The sequence below is a fragment of the Chinchilla lanigera genome, unplaced genomic scaffold (genome assembly GCF_000276665.1).
Source record: "Chinchilla lanigera isolate Chin_1 unplaced genomic scaffold, ChiLan1.0 scaffold00078, whole genome shotgun sequence".
NCBI classification, from domain to species: domain Eukaryota; kingdom Metazoa; phylum Chordata; class Mammalia; order Rodentia; family Chinchillidae; genus Chinchilla; species Chinchilla lanigera.
In genome coordinates, this window is record NW_004955479.1 from 5,081,180 (window position 1) to 5,098,130 (window position 16,951).

General features: G+C 36.0%; 1 protein-coding gene and 1 long non-coding RNA gene across 3 annotated transcripts in view; one reads left to right on the forward strand and one right to left on the reverse strand.

Moving 5' to 3' along the window:
- Positions 1–357: 357 nt before the first annotated feature.
- On the reverse strand, positions 358–1,678 carry LOC106146449. Its single transcript, XR_001230884.1, has 3 exons — positions 1,608–1,678; positions 841–947; positions 358–467 (listed from the first exon to the last, which is right to left on the reverse strand). It is a non-coding gene; the product is annotated as an uncharacterized LOC106146449 (long non-coding RNA).
- Positions 1,679–1,761: 83 nt separating this feature from the next.
- The window catches only part of Asb15 (ankyrin repeat and SOCS box containing 15), a 47,479-nt gene continuing 32,289 nt past the window's right edge, over positions 1,762–16,951 (forward strand). For both annotated transcript variants that reach the window (XM_005402329.1, XM_005402331.1), the window contains exons 1-2: positions 1,762–1,848; positions 8,713–8,808. The gene's annotated coding sequence lies outside the window, so the exon portion shown is untranslated. The remainder of the gene's footprint in view (positions 1,849–8,712; positions 8,809–16,951) is intronic.

A 16,951-nucleotide genomic window follows, 5' to 3' on the forward strand; every position in this document is an offset into this window, starting at 1 on the left:
GAGTTAGGGCTTCATAATATGAGTTTTAGAGGGACATAACATAATCTTTAGCAACTGGTAAACAAAAATCTATTCTAGCAATTAATAATCTGAAAGTGGAATTAAGGAAACAATTTACAATGGCACTGGGGAGAAAAAAATATGTAGGAATAAATTCTAACAAAAAAGTGTAACAATTGTACACTGAAATCTTTAATACATTTTTTTAAATACTAAATTCCAAATAAATACCCCATATCCGTGAATGTGAAGATGGTATTCTAAGATAGCAAAATTCTCAAATTGAGTATCTATACACATACACTCACAAATATACAAATATATATAATATATATATATATATATATATACGCAGATTTATTATACATCTTGGCCTATATCATTGTGGAGGCATGTACTGCTGTCTGCATGCTGTAGATCCAGGAAAGCCAGTGGTACAATTCAGTCCAAGTCCAAAGTCCTGAGACCTGGGACAACCAGAGACATAAATCAACATGAGATTTTGAAGGACCTGTAAGCAGCAGTGCTACTACCCATGGGAAAAGAACACTGACATTCTAGCTCAAACAAGGAGAATAAATTCACCCTTCGTATGCCTTGGGCCCTAAGTGGTTTGAATGTTGATGAGAGTGATATCCTTTGCCCTAGTTGATGAATACAGATACTCATCTGTTCTGCAAAAACTTTCCAGACAACAGACACATCCATAAATTATGTGTTACCAGCTATCTTAGCCCAATTTACTTGAATCCTACATAGTATCTGTCCTATTTCTTCTCTTTCTTTGTAGAACCCTCATAATACAAATTGTGTCACCAAAAATATGTATGTTGTATGTACCTCAAAAAGAAACTTCCCACACGCCATAAGTTGAGTAGTTTTTCTTCACCATATCCTTCCATCACGATATCTTTGCCTTGGAGCCTGACAATCATGGACTGAACTCTCTGAAACCATGAGCCAAAATAAACTTCTCCTCCTCTAAGTTGTAGGTATTAGATACTTCATCTCAGCAATAGGAAAGTTGATCAATATACAATTATCATCATAATTTTCAATATATAGCCACCTTTTTTTAAAATTTTGTTTTGTTTTGTTTCCAGTACCGGGAATTGAACTCACGGCCCTGTTCTTACAAGGCAGGCGCTGTGCCACTCAGCTAAATCCCCAGCCCCTCTAGTCACATTTAAATCAGGATGGAAAAAATCTATATTAATAAATACATACATATATCAATTACATTTAAAGGTATAAACATTTGTATATGTGTGTATATGTAGAAACTATTACATTGGGGCTAACCATCTGATGTATCTATTTGCTTCTCTGTGAAGTGACACAGACATACATATACAATCAATGTTTTTCAGGAAATTACATTTGGATTGGGAGAAACCCAGCCCAATCTCTCTTTCTCTCTCTTTCTTTCTTACTTTTTTCCCTCCTTTTGAGACAAGGTTTTACTGTGCAGTTCAGGCTGGCCTTGAACTCGCTTTGTAGCCAAGGCTAGCCTCAAACTTGCAGTGATCCTCCTGCCTCAGCCTTCTGAGTGTTGGGATCACAGGTGTATACCACCACACCTGGTCAATTATCCTTATTTTTCAAACCTGACCATGATGATATAGTCCCTGGGACCGAGATGAGTGGAGGTTTATGAGATCATAGTCTTTGTTTCCTGTCCCTCCAGATTCTAAGCATTTTTTTCATTGTGAGATATGTTCTAGAATACAGAATCATGTGATTATGAAAGATGCTTGTGTTTTCATGTGTTGTAACTTTGGATTGTGAATTCTGTTATACCATATTTACTAAAGACACCAAAGTTAGACTCAGCTGATCCTGGTTAAGGTACTACATAGCTGACTTTGTCCATATGGTGTAGATTCTGTGGACTAATGCTTTTGCACAGGGGCACAGCAATTATGGAGGAGCCTCAGTCGTGGTATTTTGTATTTAACAACTGGCATTAATTGTAAAGGGACATTATCATTGGCATATGTGATATCAGAAGGGGATTCAGGAATGTCTTAATGTGCATAGCAATATCACATGCATTACCTTCTCAGGTGGGAGAGGTGCATTGTGTACCCAAAGGGATAAGTGTTCCAGTCATTTCCAGAAAGGAGATGGATGTGGGGAAGTTCTTCTGTATATAATGTTAGTAGGCTAGGTAATTTGAAAGAAAATATGAGTATTACATTTTACATAATTATCTCTGCATGACTTCTAGCCCATCTAAGGGAGCTCTTGTTTCTACAAGATTAAGTAATAAAAGAGTCAGAACCTCCTCTACTGCTTCTCAGTGAAAGAAGTCTCTCTTGTGAGGAGCTGCATCTCACCAAAATTAGGTGGTTGAAATGTTTTGCTGGAATCTACGGTCAATCTCCAAAAAAGGAACGAGGCTAAGTGAAATGAAAGGAAGAAACATCTCATACTCTAGGGTATGAGGTCCTCATTGTGGGAAATCTACATGAAGGGGACAAGTGCTGCCTTTGCCAGCTTTCCCTTAATTATCATGGTCAAAAAAGCAAATGTGGAAATAATGCCACATGAGGGAGTATCCTTTCTAAATGTAGAAAAACAAATTTGTTAATTATTCAAGGAGACTAACATGCAAAGTCCAGTCATGTGGATGTTATCTATCTCTTGTGTCTTCATCCATATCAACTATGTTCAAAATTAGTTGGACTTCATCATGTCTTCTGAATCCATACTACAGATTCTTAAACACTGTACTTAGTAATTTTATGTTTCAAACACGTTGTTAAAGCTTCATTCTAAAATGAGCTGACATTCAGATAAAAGCCATTACCTTGTTTTATCGTAGTGGCTGTTTGCTTCCATCTAGTTGGAGTAATAAATATGGAAAATTGTGGAGCTCCAACACTCCCACCTACATTTGGGTTAGGTTTAATACTGCGATTAAGCATGGTTTTCTATTGTAAAACAGAAAAAAAGCATATGGGAACACCAACTAATAAAGATTTATGACTACCTCACCCTTACCATCGGGGGCATATTTTTCTCCACTTCTGTACACCAGGCATTATTGCTCCCCATTTAAAACTAAAAAAGAAAAAAAGAGACAAAAAGCAGGGAAATGTGTTGAATAAGATGAAAACTCTTGTGAGAGTAACCATTAATACAAATGCTAATGAGAATATAATAATAAATAAAATGATAACAATTATTATTTTAAAATGAATACCTTAGCATTCCAAAATAGAAAAAACAAAATTAAGTTTAATATAAAAGTTGAAATATGATGTCAACCTACCAGGAAAAAGTCATGCTTTATCTGGAGTACTGAGGAAGATGTTAAGAAAGCAATAAAAGAAGGCAAGGAAAACTAAATATAAAGTGAGATCCCCGTATCAGGGACTGACAAAGGAACATGAGTTGAAACAGCTAGTGTAACGACTGGAAGGAAGAAAAATTGTCAGAGTACCCTTCAAATTCTAGCTGAAATTACGTGAGTCCATATTTTTGAAGAGCTTGGCAAATACTTTAACTATGGATTTTTTTCTAAATTTCATAGTCAACTAATTCCCAAAAGCTATTTTACTTGCTATATATATATTATCATGCAATGTATAGTACAGTAAAATATAATGCAATGAGAAATGGTCTCGGAGATCTTCTGATACAGTCAAGAAACTTGCCCTGTCTGTTGCAGTGTAATCTTGTAACATAGATACAATTATGAAATATCCAGAACTGCGTCTTTTCCATAGTTTAAGATGATTTAAAAGCCATACACTCATTTCACCAGGAGATGGTGATAAAGAGACAGATTTTAATGTCAGTCTTCTATCATTGAGCGGGGCAAAGTGGGGTGTGTGTGTGTGCGTGTGTTTGGTTGGGATTTTTTTTTTTTTTTTAGAAGTTCGACCAAATTCATTTATGAAGAAATATAATCAGTACGATATAAAAGAGTTTGGGCAGAAAGATGTCAGATACCTTTAGATATCAGGGAAGAAAATCAAGTCCAAGAGTGGCTAAGACTCAAGAAGACTTAACTTGCCCTGAGAATATCATTACTAGTAGCACTAAATAATAGGGCAAGGAGGCCTTCCTTAGCGGCCCTGTACAAAACTGAAATGTTGCATTGTAGGTATTTTAAGAGGTACAGGACATCTGCGACTGACTTTGGAAGCCTTAGAAGAAGGAAAGAAAGGGGGAGTGGGTGGATTGTTGCTGGTGCCTAAGGGAAGTGAAGAGGGAAGGAAAAGAAAGGCAGTTAAGGTTGTGATGAAAATCCAGCTGAGCAAGAAGTAGAACCAGCTCCCTCACAATGGCTCAGTGCCAAAAGCAAGGTGGAAAGGGAAGGATATAACATTTCGGAAGCAGCTGTGATGGTGCTAATGGACTTGCTGAAGAAACTTGTGAGGAAACAGAGGCAAAAACATTAAGTATAACTGATTTACCTGATAAGTTACTGGGAAGAAGGTGTAAAAGGGAACTAGAGTGTGGTGAAAATGCCTTCTTGTGTGTGACTTAGGTCACCAGAAATTAGAAGCAAAGAATGATTGGAACTGTTTTAGGAAAAATGCACTGTGGTAGTGCACAATTAAACCCTTGTCAAACATATCTGAGGATTACGTAGGCTGCCAGTGATGAAGGGTAGCGGTTTCTTTCAGATAATGTCACCCACCCGGTGGTTCCGATCCTGCCCTCTTCAACAGAGGGCTGTAGGGGCGGCTGCTGGTACAATGGCCATGTGATTCCTTGCGAAATGCTTTTTTCCTTCTGGGATGATCAAGACATGAACAAAGAAAGCTGATACAGTAGGAAACGGGCTTCTAAAGCCCTCACTCCAGCAGGTTTGCCTGCCTACCTCTACCTACAGGCTTGAACCGACTTACCTGGACACATATGGGCCTGACTAGAATGGCCAGAGTCTTTTGATAAATCACTTATTAGTTCTGCAGAAGACACACTGCAAAAGAGATATAAAATAATTTTTCCTCTATTCTTCATTTGAACATTAAGGGGAATTACATATTTTCGCTTTTAAGCCCCACTTTTCTCTCATTCCCACTTAAATTTATTTGCTGCTTCTAACAAGTTTTCCCATCCATATGACCTTTTCTTCAAAATCATTAAAACTAAAAATAGCTCCAGCAGAAATATAGCTCTAAAGCTTGCCAGCTTTATGGCTTGGGTGAGTCTTTTAACTTTTCTGGACCACTGCCAATATTTCCATTTGGAAAGCACACAATGATTAGACTAGGTCATTGTTTCCTGGCGGTGTTTTAAGAACTCCCTAGCTTTTCAAGTCTGTGTTCTAGGTCATTTGGGTCAACAGAGATTGTAATAATTGTTTCTATTGATATTTTTAGGTAATCAAATTATTTTAAATTTACCAGTAAAACAAATATTTGGAGCCTCCAATTGAACAGCAGGTCTGTGATGTGTGGATAATGTCAGTCAAATGAGATTGGGAGTACTTTATCAAACATATAAAATATATAAATATTTATATAAAACTTCAAGTATAAAACTTCACATTTTAAATGTTATTCAGTATTCAGCTGTTTTTAATTTTGGGTCTGTCTGATTTTTAATTGCATTGAATCATTTTTAAGGCAACAATAGTAAGGAGCCATTAATGACTTACTATGAGTTAAGCAAGAATACAAAAATGCTAATTATGTTAACTTTACTTAATATATTTGTAATTCAATTTACCAGTTGAAAGTGATTAGCTATCACAGCATATCACTCATATATCAAAAAAAATTTTTAAATAAAACAAAATCATTTTCCATCCAGTTGTCTTTTCATTTGTAGCCAATATGTAGGCTCAACCCTCCTGAAAGAAATACTAAACCAAAAAATATAAACAGCTACAACCTTTGCTATACCTTGGCAAATTGCTTTTCAAAATAGCAGTACCAATTTAAAATACAGAATAACAATGTACAAGAGGCTCTTGCCAGAAATACATTCTAATTTTGAAAAAAAAATTTAAGAACAAAGAATATAATACAGTCCTACTTGTCTGTTTTTGCCTTTGTTGCCTGTCATTTCAGTGTTATATCCAATAAATAACGCCATGACTAATGTCACAGGTTTCCTCATACACTTTCTTCCAGTAGTTTTACAGCTTCAGATCTTTAAAGCTTAAATTTTTAATCAATTTTTATTAATGGTGTAAAGTAAGGTTTCAATTCTATTCTTTTGAATGAGGATATCAAATTTTCTCAATGTCATTTATTAAAGGGATTTTCTTTTCTGTATTGTGTATTATTGGAAATCTTGGCCCAGATCACTTGATTACATATGTGGACCTATTTCTGTGAGTTCATTGGTTTATGTGTCAGTTGTTGGGCTAGTACCATACTGTTTTAATTCTGTAGTATACTTTACAATCAGGAAATGACATATCCAGCTTTCTTCAGCTTCATCAGATTATTTTAGCAACCTGGGTCTTTTGTAATTTCACATGAATTTTATGACCCAATAATCCTACTTTTAGATAAAATCAGAAAATAGTTGAAATCAAGATCTTGAAGAGGTATCTGCACACTCTGTTCATTGTAGTACTCACAATAGCCAAGATATGGAAACAAATCAGGTACCAAGCAATGGATGAATGAATAAACAAAGTGTGATTTATGCATACGATAAATTTTATTCAGCTCTTGAAAAGAGGGAAATCTGGTATATGTAACTACATGGATTAAACATGGGACATTATGCTATATGAAATAAGCCAGTTACAGAAGGGTGCTGGTTAAATCCAATTATATGTGATGTCTAAAATAATTTAACTCATGGAAGCAAGAGTAGAATAGTGGTTTTTCAGGGACTAGAGGGAAGAAGAAATCAGGGTAAAATTTCAGTTATGCAAGGTGAATAATTTCTAGAGACTGGCTGTACAATATAGTGCCTACATTTAAAGAATGTACTCCAAATTTTTTTAAAAAGTAAATCATTATACATGAAGTTGAAGTACCACAGTTTATCTTTCCTTCTTATAGGCAATCACTGTAAAATAGATAGATATAGATATAGATATAGAGATACATATACATGTACATATACATGTATATATATATTCCAAACTTCTGGATGTATCTGTAGTCAGTATTTTTTGAATTTGCTAAAATGTAGTAATAGTGAATTATACATATTCTGCAGCATCTGCTTTTCAGTTAACATTTTGTTTTTAAATTTAATCATATTGACTCTTACGTATCAGTTTATTGCTTTTAGTTCTACATAGTGTGCTATTATACTACATGGTGATAGCATGCTATGTGAATTCATTTCTCTCTATGTGGTAAATTGCATGTTAACATGTTTCCTGGCTCACATCTTGATCTCTAGGGGTGAGGGACTGCTTCTTCTCCTCCTCCCCTGACCTCTTTTCCCTTGTCGTCATGGACTCTAAGACTGACAGAACCCGTGGCACTAGAAAGGGTCATAGTTTTTCTTAACTTGACTAAGGAATCTAGGACCAGTTCTAATTTCATGTAAAAACCGTCCTTCTGAATCTTTCCACAAGTAAATTACTTGTAGTTACAATTACACAGAATGTCTTCAATCCTAGAACATTTTAGATCTAAAAACAAAGATCACCAAGTCTATATCTTCAATCATTACCTAAGGATATGTGTCAATTTTGGTTTTTCTCCTATAGAAATATTTATATACTTTAGGCAATGGCTATATCTTATTAATTTAAAAAACTACCATTGCTTTGTGCTTGGTCAAGAAAAGGGGGCAAAATTTAGAAACTTACAATATTATTCTGACTAAATTTCATTGAATACTTTCATAAATATTTGGCAAAAATATATGTTACTTATTGAATTTTCATTTCCTCTGTTAAAAGTGAAACTGTGTCCACACAATTATTAACTGGTTAAGTATTCTCTTTGGAGCAATGTTTCCTCATGTTCTTTCCCAAAATGTTCCCTCAAATCATGAACTTTTTTCATTCTTCTTTGTCAAGCTGATTGCCAGATTCCATCTTCTTTTTTTGTAATTTTTTTGTTTGTTTGTTTTGTTTTGTTTTCTGATACCGGGAATTCAACTCACGACCTTGCGCTTGCCAGGCAGGCGCTGTGTCGCTGAGCTAAATCCTCAGCCCCTCCATCTTCTTTCTTTGACTATGTCGCTATTTCTATTTCACTGCTGGGTTCTCAACACTTCCTAATTACCCTGGTGCGTTCTGAGCACAACCTTCAAACAGCAGATCTCCAACTGTGGCATTCACCAGAATCATCTGCGGGCTTGTGCAAACACAGTGCTGGGCCCTGGTGAACACCTGCTCCAATCCATCCGACACTCCTACTTTCTCAGTCTCCACCTGGGATCTGGAGGTCTAGGATACAGCCTAGAATGTGAATTTCTAACAAATCCCCAGGTGGCTGTTTAAAAGCATTATTTATATTTTAGCCCTATGCTCCAGCAGCTTCCAGGTGCCAGTAATGTCAGGTCTACATGCCCCTGCTTGAGGCCCTCCAACACCCACTCAATTTGACCACTCATTTTATTTCCTTTATTTTTCCAGTAGTCTCACAGCCATGCAGTTAATTCCTCAATCCTCTGTACTTTGTGTAAAGCATCTCATATCAGATGATATTGTTTTTGAAGAATGGACTCATTTTTTATCCAGTAACAAACAGTTCACACCAGTTTGCGTAGATCCAGTCTTACTTTTCTCTATAGTACTTTTTATTTTATATTATTGTATTTCAGTCTCGAAGAGTCTGTTGGATTTACAACCCACTGTAACTTCCAGCTGCCCTGGGCACTATTTAAGACGCAAGAGAGAAAAAAATTATGAAAATAGAGGTAAGAATCCAACCATGAATATGTTAATATTTTTAATTGATCAATGAGTTAGGCTCATTTATATTTAATGATGTGACAGATATAGCTGCTTTGTTTTTTGTAATTTTTAAAACATCTTTTCATGCAATCTATTTTGATTTTTATGTGGTTCATTAGATATCTGGGAAGGCTTGCATTTCTTACTTTAGTGGTTAACTTAATAATGCTACATAACTGTTGATTTTTTATTTTTCTATACATAACCTTTCAGTCCATTACTAGGAAAAAATGATAGAACTGTCATGTTCCTTCTTGTCATTTTCTTTTTACCTCCTCTTCTACTGATTTAATGAAAACTTTCCTTTTTTAGGATTTGCCTTTATATTAAATATGCTTATACTTTCCACTTCTTGTTATGTAAGACCTCAATATCTCCTTTTATATCTCAGCGTCTCCAGATGGGACAATTAACAGCGCTTATTTGCCTGTCCTGCCCCAAAGTTATAATAGTACTGTTTCTGTATTGTTAGCATTTATAAAATCAACATTCTGGGTGGTAACCATCATCCCTACATTTCTCTTATTGCGAGCTCGACAATGAAATCTTTTAAACACCCTCTGCTAATCCATTTATTATAGTACTCCAGTCACTGTTTGCTGAAGTAAAATAACTCACTTGCAATTTCCTAAGGTTATATGGGATCATTCCTCTTACTGGGTAAAAAACAGGCTGAACACTGAGAGTTTAAAGATTTTGTGCTTGTATGTAGCATTTATCTTTGAAAGATAACATAAAACATAGGTAGACGTTAAATTATTTGCTTATACTTTTATTTCCTTGAGTATTTTATAGATATTTCTTTGGAGACATATTATATAAGATTGTTATTCTCCTTATAAATCAGTTGATTTTTTTTTAACCTGACAACACATTTTCTTTATGTTTAAAATCAACTAATATTCCCAGCTTGTGTCTCTGTGTTGATCTTTATGTAACTTTTTCTGGCACACATAGTATATCTTTCGGATATTTAGATTTAAATGTTCTTTTATGTGAGAAAATCTTCCTTGATTTATTTATTTCAATTCTTGCTTGCTTTATATTGTATATGCATATACAAATATGTAAATACTAATGCACTTTAATACCCTTTTCAATGCTCCTTTATTTCTATTTCATTTTTTGTTTGCTTTTCTCATTTTTATCCCAGATGCTTCTTGTGTTTCCTTCAGAGTCTACTGTCCTTAACATTCTACAAAGTTGATCTTTATTTCTCTGACAATATTTTTCCTTCTTTTCCAAGTTCACAGTGTCAATTTCCTCCATTTCCACCCCTCATTGACACATTTGTACATTTTAGTCTTCCTTCACAGATAGAGTTGTGTTATTTTAACTAATGGTAAAATATATGATTGTAATTCTTCACTGGTCAGTGTAACATATCCCAGGTAAGTGTAATTTATTTGTTGGAATAAAATTTGTTTGCAAATAAATAAATTTATTTGCCATTTTTTTCTATATCTTTCATAGTATTTTATCCTTATGTTGTAAGTATTTCATGTTTATTAGTCATTTTGAAATTATCTGGCTTTTCCTGGATGAACAATGTCTATCAGAAAACAAAGAGGCACCTTCCCAAAATCTGATGCTCATAGAAATTGATTGAAAATTTTAATAGACATGTTGAATAAGTTGAACAACTGAGTCAAATTGACATCACCCATTGTTAAGATTTTCTTTGGATGTGGTTATTCAGTCAAACTCACCAACTGTTGTACAGTCAACTCGTATTTTTTCACCTCCAGGATTGCTAGGAGTTTCTTTCACAGGACTTGTGGAATTCATGATCTTCGCTTACTAGTCTAGTCTTTCTTTTGAAAAAGTAGCCAACCATAGACTTTGCACACAAAAATTCGTTTTTAAATACTGAATGAATAAAAAGATAGATGAATAGTAAAACAAGGTTCAAATGAGAAAATTATTCTCAATTCATAATGGATAATTATATTTTTCCTAAGTACTCGCCCATGCGTACTTACATTCTCTGTCAGTGGAAAGACTTATGACATTTATCCATTTAAAACTTCCTGATGCCTCTTTCATTATGAAATTGCCATGATTATCTCTGTGATCAAAATTGCATATTTTTTAGATTGAAGGAAATAATTTGCTTTAGCCTAGAGACCTGTCATTTTCAAATTTGCTGTCTGCCTAAGCTGTGGACAAATCTTTCTTTCCTCCCACTGTGTCTTATTTTTTTATGAACATTTAAAAAGTTTTTTAGACATTCAGTACTTATGTATTTATTGATTAACCCACTAGTATGAATAGGTTCAGTTAATTTGAGGCTTTAATTGTCCTCCAATGATTGTCACTGGCCTTATATTTATCCTTTTTGTACAGACCTTGGTGAACTTCTATATCTATTCTTTTAACAGCTGAGCTTATTAGCAAAATTGCTGTCTACCACGTGATTTCACTTAGTGTCTTACTTCCTTTTCCTCGGTGAGACTTTGCATGCCTAGTTAAAATTGCGTGTGTGGTGCCCTATCCTCCCCTTGTAGAGGTTCAGGCTATTGAATCATTGCTGCCTTTAAACCTTGTGAAATCTTATTTCTTATATTTCAGCAACCTGTCCAAAATAATCCAGTTTTATTTTCTTTAATATGTCTATTATAATACAATTTATATGCAGGATGTTTTACACGTTAAGATAAGAATTAACAGTAAGTGTCATGCAATATGTAAAACTGGGTCATACCTATTTTATCAATTATATTTGAATAAGTGATTCTACACTAACTTCAAAGTTTAATTAGGGAAAAGTTCTAGATTAAGACATTTTCTTAGTTATAATTTAAAAATCAAGACCTTAAATTTATGTTTTAAATAAATAACTGTGTTAAATCTCCATATTGCTGTATCACTTATGATGGTTATGCTATTTTTCATTACCAATTTACTGCTATGAAAAATAAACGATTTATATAAATATTCTCAGAAATACCTGAGTGGTTTTTAAATTTTTTTCCCTTTTAATCTGTGCATGACTCTAGCCTGAGGGCTTAATAGATGATTGTAGTCAAAATGAAAGTTAAAAATTAACTCAGAACAACTTTGCAACCTGCCTGGTGTCATGGAGTTTGCAAATGTATAACTCCTTCAGCTTCTGGGAGCTGAGTTAATTACACAAAATCACACTAATTAAATTATTCACTAGGTCTTTATTAAAAACAAATCTATTATGCTATAGAGTGCATTGTGGATTTGGCTTAAGACTGCCAGCCCGTCTTTCTGTTTATTAGGAAATTCTGTTTAGATCTTCAGTTGAAGTGAGTGCATAAAGTATATGCCGAAGCTACAGGTTTCTCTTGCCCTTGTTTAGCTTCCCAGGCCTTCCGTTCACTTCACATTTCTCAAATGCCCACACTGTGCAAAGCCCAAGTGTTACCCCTCTGTCCTCAAAGAGGTTACAATAAAATCTGAAGTAGCAATGGGCGTAAATAATTACTACTGGAGGCAACTAAAACAAACCGGACAGGGAAATAAAGGAGGAAAGAGACAGATTCCCACAGGAATTTTTTTTTTTTTTTCGGAGATAGAGTTCGGCTTTAAAGGAGCAGAAAAACTTGTCCAGCCAGAAGTGAGGGAGTGGCAAGGAAGGGCATTTGAGATAGATAACTCCGAAGAAGAATCTAGAGAAAACAGTATTTATTATTTGTTCTGAGAGAGAAAAGAAGCAAAGCTAAGGCAGGTGAGCTGCCCAGGTGTCCAAGTTCTACAACACAGCGGCTGATAATTGTTCCGCCTCTCACTGAGACACTTGAATCACTGAGTGGAGCAGTGGAGCCCACTTCTGCTTCTCTGGGCCACTTGAATAAGGACCACCGGGAGTGGGGTGGGGTGGGAAGGCACTTCCAAGAATTTTTGGCTCCAGCCTGGGAAGGGGAAAGCTGGGATTCACTATGAAGTATCCTTGCACATGGTACTCATGCTTCTGGAGCATCTAGCGTAAGAATTAAGTCTGGGTAAAAATCCTAGCTGTTCTTCACTAGCAAATTAACTTTGGGAAAATTTATTTAATCTCATAATCTTACACCCTCTTTACAAAATGGTCACAATGATATGACACCCATTTTGCACTAATGCTGTGAAGATTAACTGAGATAATGCATTTAAAGGATCAGAACTGCCTTATACAGCACATTAATACAGGTTAGAAAATTGGAACCCTCTCTCCAGGTGGATACAACCCTTTGCTAGAGCACTTGTATGGGTGAATGGAGGAGAAAGCAGATTTCAGTCTTATCTTAACTTCATAACCTGCACAACTGCACACAGAAGCCCAGAGGTTGGGGCGTAACATAATACAGTAAGTCCCTGAACTCCAGACAAGTTCTGTCCTGGGAGAATGCAAGTTAGATTTGTTTGTGAATTGAACAAAATGAGTCTTATACACCTGACACAAGTGTACAATATGTATTGCTTTGGGCTTTCTAGAAGTCCCCTCCACATTGCAGCTGCTTTTGCTCTTGCTTCCGAACATCTTGGGCTCTGATTGAGCACTGTACTACTGGACACTACCACACTTTACAGTAAGTACACGGCAGCACAACTATGACAATGTCAGCAGACATATGAGCTACTTCCGGGATTTGCTCACATTTATTAATGCTCAAAATGTGAAGTCCGTTTGTATCTGTGAAAGTTCACAATTTGAATATTCATAAGTCGGTGACTTTACTGTACTTGGTTATAAAGAAAAGCTCAAAAATGTTAACATCATTACAATCGTTAAGTGGAAAAAGACTCAAAAGCACAAAGTTGAGGCTCAGTCAGAGACTGTCTGACTGTCTCCTACCAAATGGGTTGTTCATAATGCACACCTCAGTCTTACATCATTTCTGTGTGCTGTCCTCACACTAGATGGCACTGATTATCGTTTGTGCCCACCTTCAGCTTGTAGTGGAACTGACTTCCTCTCCACAATGGCTTCTGTTTGTGGCAGTATCTGTCTATAACATAACCAGGGGGTATCTGTCTCCCCAGGCTTCCTTCAGTTCTCTGTGGGAGAGGAGGTATTACATCTCTCTCAGAGCATCTATGTTGCGTGATATATAAACACAGCCCAGAGCATATGATTCTCACTAGATGGTAGAAAGCTATAGGTCTATAAGCTGCCACAGAGAAACTCCACTAACTCCTTGTCAATGTGAATTGGAAACCAGAATACCATCAATGACTAATTTACCAAATAGCAGCATCACTGTACTATTTGACCCCTTTCGGCACTGTGAGAGTGTGATAGTGAAGGCAGGACTTGAATACTCAATGGCACAGTTAAATAGTTGCACTCTAAGAACAGTACATAGAGCTCATGCCACAGGAAGGGGATACTGCCTGAACTACTTCCTAGGGGTATATTTTCATTATTTTTGCTTTCATCTTTCTTAATGTGTCACATTCTAAAGAACTTGTGGGCCTCATGCATAATAGCCTGGTGTCTGAAAGGTCCTTTGGTTGAACCTTTGTATATCAAATCACTATGAGGAGAATGGGGTACTTAAGAAAGGACTTAGCAATTACTTCACAAAGTGAAATTTTCTTTTATTACTACTTACATCCAGTTAAGAATATACCACAGTGTTTGCATATTTTCTTCATTTTGGTCACCCATAAGTCCAAAAATTTTGAAGAGAAATCATGAGACCCTCAGGGTACTTTTCAAAAGATTTCTGCAAATCATTTGAAACCACATGAATGAACTCTTTGGATAAAGCAAATGGATTGATTAGCAATGTATAGAGTTTTAAGTGCTCCAGCCATGCATTCTGGGGAGAAATTACGTTGCTACTGTTCTGTATCTATTTATGTACAGAGAGCATCTCATTAATTTGGAACAAAATCCACATTTAAATTTTAATGAAACAATAGCTACAAAATGGAAAGGGGGAGGAACCGTTGAATTAGACCATGACATTTTCCTACCCAAGACATTGCTGGGAGCTCCCCTTGCCTCTGCAGTGGTTCTCTAGCCCAGGCCACCAAGGGACTGGGTCAGCCATTGTGCTGGAAGGTAATGTCCCTGTGGAAGGCAGGCTGTGTACAGAGACAGAAGGTGGGGGAGTACAGGAGAATGCCCAGAGGGAGTGTGTATTTCACAATGCTCCGCTTCGGAAATGCATAGTTTTTGCAGATTCTACTCAGAAATTATGGAAGAGTTTTAAATATTTGTGATGGGACATTCTGCTCTTTATCCTAAGGCAGTTGGGAGTAGAAAGTGTTAGTTTGTATTCCTCCAGACCATGATAAACACTGTTCTCCTTGATGAGTTCCATGATAATACACGACTCACATATTCAGTTGTTTGACTTTCCCCCTGAAAAAGAAATAGTGCACAGCACAGAAAAAGAAAAAAAAGTTAAAGTAATGGGAAGCTTACTACATGTAAAGTATTTATTTTCTCACATTTTTATTCCAGTTTATGCACAACTGAATGAAAGATCTCAAAGCCAAAATAATGAATAGGTGCAAGCAGGGAGCAAGGATGAGAAGGAGAAAGTCTGAAATGTACCAAAGTAAAAATAAAGTGAGATGAGACATCAAAAATTAGTGGAGTCATGTAGAGAAAGACTTCAGACGTGTTTGGAGGGTACCACATTGCTCAGAAGGCAGAGGCCTGACCAACCCAATAGAGCTCTACAGGCTGAATCAGTAGAAACATGATACATAGCCTTGTCTGGGGAGAGAGAGTGGCTGTGACAGTGAGGTCAGTCATAGTCAAGAACAGGATTCTTAATTCACAGTCAAAGTACAGATGTTGTTCGTTTTCAGGAACACAGTGTACATGTGGGCAAAGTGAGGACTGCAGTAGCAGCAGGTGCTTTAAACATGAGTACCAGGATGCCACGTGGCTCCCTGGAAACTCACGCTCCCAAAGCTCTTATTCCCCAAATAGAAATGGGTGGATCCAAGGACAGTCCTTCTAACACTGGGTTCCAACCACTTCAACATGGGACGCTTTGTTTCACTTGCTATAATTATCACCCTGAAATGGGACCTGCGTGCTTCCTCAATGTAGACAGAAAGGGTGTGTACTGGAAGGTCAGTAACATTGTATGTACTTGTATCAGAAAAGTAATACTCGGTTGTTCTTCACCATGAAGTTGTACTGCTTCCCGAAAATCACCCTCATCATCCACACCAGAGGCATGATATTTATATAAAGCTGGGATTCATTTTATTTCCACCTTTAGAAAACACACATGAAAGTCAACTTCTAAAACAGGCCAATGTGGAGGTAATGGTTAACATTATGAATAGATCATTCATTCAAATGTTTGAGTTAATATATATGTGTTCTTATATGTGTATCCATGACTAACTACTGGAGGATAGACCATATAAAATGGAAGGTGTCAGGGTCATTGCATGACTATTATGTCCATATTACAGATGAATAATTTGAATATCAAGGGGGCTAGGGAGATAGCTCAGCAGCTAGTGCCTGCCTGGCAAAAGCAAGGTCCTGAGTTCAATTCCCAGTACCCCCACAAAATTTGAATATCAAAAATTTAAATAATGAATCAAAGGTGACAAAGCCAGTAAGTGGTAAAGGAAAATTTGCTCATAGACCTATGCCTTCAGTACCTAGTGCCTGCATGTTCTTATCCATTTACCACACAGTCCCTCTTTTTTTATTCTTCCTGTCATTTTTAGCATTATTTTAAATATTGTAGGTATAGGAAGATTTATATAAAAAAGGCACAAGTTGATTAAGAGCAGAAATGCCCCTGAAAAGGCTCAAGTACATTTTAAAGTGCAGATTACACATATTCCCATACAGTTATTACACTGTAGAATTAGAATTCTTAATATTGTAAGTTTAAAAAATGTTACATAAAAACTATTTTCACAATGTTTGTGCTTTTGATAAAAATTTTATTTAAAAATTGCAGGTTAGATTCATAATTAGAAAATGCACTAATGTTTTAACCTTATTCCTGACTCTTTCAATACAAGTTTATTTATTTATTTATTTATTTGCAGTATCGGGCATTGAATTCACCACCTTGCACTTTGCAGGCACGTGCTTATGCCACTGAGCTATATTCCCAGCCAAAATCCGGTTTTTTTTTTGTTTTGTTTTGTTTTGTTTGGTAT